The 5,226-nt window shown below is 42.9% G+C and overlaps 2 pseudogenes; both read left to right on the top strand.

Annotated features, from left to right (window-relative positions):
* The first annotated feature begins 224 nt into the window (after positions 1–224).
* On the top strand, positions 225–3,441 carry LOC137236166 (eukaryotic translation initiation factor 3 subunit E-like; annotated as a pseudogene).
* A 371-nt stretch (positions 3,442–3,812) lies between these two features.
* LOC137236165 (COP9 signalosome complex subunit 1b-like) lies at positions 3,813–4,990 on the top strand (annotated as a pseudogene).
* The last annotated feature ends 236 nt before the right edge of the window (positions 4,991–5,226 follow it).

Below are 5,226 nucleotides of genomic sequence, written 5' to 3'. Positions count from 1 at the left end.
CAAAAACCAGAGTCGCACCAGTGAAGACAATCTCCCTCCCACGTCTGGAACTTTGCGGTGCAGTATTGCTCGCAGAGATGATTGACTCAATCTGTAGGAGCGTCAAATTAGGACCCATCACCATTCATCTATGGACTGATTCCAGCATTGTCCTCGCATGGCTACGGAAACCGCCTTGTTCCTGGTCAACCTTCGTCGCACACCGCATCACGAAGATCATCGACATGGTCGGAAGCAAGGACTGGCTACATGTGGATTCAGAATCAAATCCAGCGGATTTAGGAAGCAGAGGCCTACCAGCGGGTGAATTATTCAACAACTCGTTGTGGTGGCAGGGACCATCTTGGTTACAAGAGGACAAGATCCAATGGCCAGTACAGGAAACGGACTACCATACATCATATGAGGAGAAGAAAGTGAAAGCACAGTCGCATGCCGTCACACAGGCTGAACAAGAAGATATACTCGATCGTTTTTCAGACTTGCCACGAGCTCTAAGAGTCCTATCCTACGTTAGGAGATTTATAAAAAGAACGCATCCTAAAACAAAAACGGTATGCCACGAAAAGTCGAGCACAATCTCAGCCGATGAGATTAAGGCAACGACTCAAGCACTAATAAAAGTATGTCAGAAAATATTCTACGGTACAGAATACTTGCAATTAAAAAATAGGGAACCTATTGATCGGAAAAGTGAAATCCTGTCACTCAACCCATACATCGACAAAGATGATATTATCAGAACAGGGGGGCGTCTAGGGGCCTCAAAAGACATGTCGTACAACGAGCGTCATCCGATCATCTTGCCTTAAAATTGCAGGCTGTCTCGCCTTGCAGCCATGATGATTCATCATGATTCCCTTCATGGCGAGAACCAATTTATGCTCCGCCGATTCCGAAGGTCAAGACAATGATCAGAGCCATCATCCACAATTGCAAAACCTGCATTATTCACAGGAAGCAGGCGCAGTCCCAACTTATGGGTACCCTTCCCTGCGAACGTACTACTTTTACTCGCGCGTTCACCAATACCGGGGTAGATTTCGCGGGGCCTTTCGACATAAAAAGCTACCGCGGTAGGGGATGTCGACTGTCCAAAGGCTACGTATGCCTATTTGTTTGTTTCTCCACTAAGGCCATCCACCTAGAGTCCACTAGTGACCTGACCACCCCATGCTTCCTCGCAGCCTTTTCGCGTTTTATCGCGAGAAGAGGATGTCCAAAAAACATCTACTCCGACAATGGTACGAACTTTGTCGGAGCTTCCGATCCCTGCGATCGGAATTCAAAGCCTTCCTGGCAGAAAGCCGAGACAAAACAGTCTCCAAGTATAGCCATCAAGCATTAACTTGGCATTTTATTCCCGCGGGCGCTCCGCATATGGGCGGCCTGTGGGAAGCGGGAGTGAAGAGCTTCAAAAGCCACTTCAAAAAGGTCGCTTTTCTCCATAAATATACCATGGAGGAGTTCCAAACCCTTTTGTGCCGGATCGAGGCATGCCTAAATTCACGGCCTCTCAGCCCGGCGTCCAATGACCCAACGGACCTGGAGCCACTAACCCCAGGACATTTCCTCACGGGCAGCCATCTTCTGGCGCCGCCAGAACCGGATGCGAACGAAAGCCCTGCCTCCATGCTAAATAGATGGCAGAAGCTCAAGGTCCTCCATCAAACCTTCTGCCGGCGATGGAAAACCGAATATTTATCCGAACTCCAAAAACGAGTGAAGTGGAAGCATCCCAAGGAAAATATAAAAGTGGGAGATCTCGCTGTCCTCAAAGAGGACAATTTATCTCCCAACGAATGGAGGTTAGGTAGAGTCGTCAACGTACACCCCGGCGAAGATAACCGAGTACGTGTAGTCGGCCTCATAACCGAGAAGGGTCAAGTCAGACGACCTTTGGTCAAACTGATCCTTCTTCCTACGGAGATCGTTTGTGAGAGGACCACGAGTTCATTTTAACAATCCTTCCGTTCCGATTCATACCTCTTTTCAAAAAAATCAAAAAAAATCAACCTCTTTACATTTTCCAAAAAATCAACCCCAGCCCTCGTTCACCCGGAACGAGGCCAACCAGAAGCCCTAAAGCAGACCCGCTATCTGCCAAAGAACATACAGGCCTTCGCCCTATTTTATTTACAATTTTCAAACCAACCCCCCGGCCAAAATTATATTTCCCCCTGAACAAGAAAATCCCCAAATTCACTCGCTTCCCCCAGCGATGATACCAGAACCCTAATACAGACCCACGGTCTGCCCCAGAAAGCAGATGCACTCAGCCAAAGGCATGAGGCCAACAAAAGTTTTTGTCCAAGGAATAGGGACAGCCATATTTAAATATGTATTCATATCCCTTTACAAAATATGATAATAATAATAAACTTATAAATGCCAACAGGTTTAGGAAGAGAGTCTTGATTTTCTGGTCAATGTTTTGTGAATCGATAAAGAGTCATGTGGTTTTGCACATTCTCGAACCGGAACACTAACCTCTCGAACGCTTCCATAAATACTTGACGGACAAGAACTTTCCGAAATTTCAGATTAAAAGGGTGAATACTCCCTGTATAGCAGGACAGCACAAAAGCTTGCCTCTTCTGTTAAAGTCAAGGTAGGAATCTAAAGTTCTAAGACGAAATGGCAACATAGTGCATTTTTTGAATAAAAGTCTAACGTATGGCATTCTTCAAACAATTTCTGAAAGAATGACCAACCCGACGTGACTTTTATCAATTTACGAAGTATTTAGCAGAAGGTGAAGTATTGGCATTTACAAATTTCTTATGGCTACTAATATACTCCCAAAGATAAGTGTCTACTACAATTCCCTGGAAGAAAAGGGGTTACCTTTACCGGAAACATCTTGAAAAAGGACGTGGTCTAATAATTGACATGTTCCTGTATAAGCCGCTCTCTCTTAATGCCATACAAACAATGTGCCCACACATTATGCGCTATTTAACCACCGCAGTCATAATAAATCGCATGCGCCGAAACGCACTTAAAGACCTAATCAAAGTTATACAACAAGAATCTTATACTTATCGTGATCCTATCACCGAATTGTGGAAGTGTTTGTATGTAAACTTTGACTTCGAAATTGCACGTTTAAAATTAAATGAATGCCAAACGGTTATTTTAAATGATTTCTTCATTGTTGCTTGTTTAAATGAATTCGTCGAAGATGAACGTCTAATGACATTCGAGACTGTCTGTCGTATTCATCAATGTAAAACAATTAGAAGGCTTGCAGATAAATTGAACATGAAAGCAAGTGAGGCAGAATGTTGGATTGTGAATTTAATACGTAATGCTCGTTTGAGTGCTAAAAGTGATTCCAAATGAGGGCATGTAGTCAGGGGCACACAACCGTTACAAATTGATTCATTACCAACGCGCTCTGAACATTTAGCTGGCTTAATTGAACGTAGAAGTAAATAGAGGAATCCTGCATCGGTTCATGGGAGTATTATTAAGGTGGCGACTACATTTTTAAAACGTTCGCAATTAGAAAACAACAAGCTAGCACGCCAGTCGCAGAGAGCTAATTGCGTATGAGTAGAGGAAGATTAATACTTCTGTGTAAAATAATTTTTTTTTATAATGAAAACCACTACTTTTCGGCCTGCAACTTGGAAAAAATTCTTATATTTACACGGCTCTTAAAACTGTTTTAACTTTCCCAAGCAGTCAGGAAAATGTGTACGGGAACCACTTTTTGGCCAGCTGAGGAACATGAGCTATACTTTGACATATGTCGATGAATTTTCGTGTGAAAACGATTGGCAAAATTCAGGCATCGGTTGTGATAAAAGTTGGAAAATTTTAATTCGTCTTATTTGTGTAGACTAAGCAACATTAATTCAATAAATACGTTAAATAATATGTCACTGATGCCGGTACAACTAGCGCAGAATGCTATCGAACCGATGTAAGTGGACGCCCCCATTGATAACAATGAGGAGCACCAGCTAACTGTGGAGAATCCATCGCTCGATCTTGCAGTATATGCGAATTCGTATACGGGATTAGCGACCTTATATCGTTTAAAATTTGTGGTTGATGTATGTCCATTACTACGTGTCGAGGCTCTCAAGCTGGCAATAAAGCATGTCATGAATGCCTATATAGTAGTATGTATCAATCGTGGTCCTTCGACCCGGAAAAAGTTAACAGAGTTAAATGCTAATGGTGCAAGTAGCTCCGGGCAAGCTCCTACCCGACGTGGCAGCGCAGTCGGCAGCGCAAGCTGGTGCTGCTGCAGGTGGCGTTGCTGCCGATGCATTGGACTTGCCTGCATTCGATAGCAATTGGGTTGAAACAAAAAGTAAACAAGCCGCATTCAATTTGGAGAATTAAACTCTGATTTAAATAAATTATAAATCAAATTAAAGAGAGCATACGACGTGGTCATGATGATTTGGGTGATCATTATTTGAGTTGTGGAGATTTTAACCAATGCCTTAAAATGTTATTCGCGAGCACGCGACTATTGCACCAGTGGCAAACCTGTTATCAATACGCGTCTCAATGTGATCAAGGTATCGGTATATTTACAAAACTGGGCACATGTTCTCAGTTACATCAACAAAGCAGAAAGCATACCTGAGTTCATGGAGCGACTAAAGGAAGCTAACCTGGCAGTCGCAACACGTTTCAAATGCGCTGCCGGTCTGGCAGAATTGTAGACAAAAAGAAATATAAATCGCAGGCTAAGAAATTTTTACAAGCGGGCTTCGCTCACTGCGGATGTCCAGAGATACTATCACAAAACAATGTTGCTATGTATGGTGGTCTATGCGCATTAGCCACATTCGATCGACAAGAATTGCAGAAGAATGTTATTTCATCTAGCTCATTTAAGTTATTTCTTGAGTTGTAGCCACAGTTGCGTGATATAATTTTTAAATTTTATGAATCCAAATACGCATCCTGCCTAAAGTTACTGAATCAATTCTTTAATGCTCAAAAATTTAGTTGTGTGGTTTGAAACTAGCACCTTCTGCCCGCTTTTAACACTTTGAAATATTATGCCGACAGTGCTGTGACGATTTGACTTTAAAAACTTACTGTCCAATACTTGGGCCTTTATTTGGAAAAACACGGGTTCCGCACAGAGTAAAAACACCTTCACCAGGTCGCACCCCCAACATCTGGTATGGTACCATAGTACATTTGTGTTACTGTGGCTAGCAATACAAACAATTCCGTGATTAGGTACAATAC

The sequence above is a fragment of the Eurosta solidaginis genome, unplaced genomic scaffold (assembly GCF_040869045.1).
Source record: "Eurosta solidaginis isolate ZX-2024a unplaced genomic scaffold, ASM4086904v1 ctg00001243.1, whole genome shotgun sequence".
Taxonomy (NCBI): Eukaryota; Metazoa; Arthropoda; class Insecta; order Diptera; family Tephritidae; genus Eurosta; species Eurosta solidaginis.
This window is presented reverse-complemented; position numbering and strand designations above follow the sequence as displayed.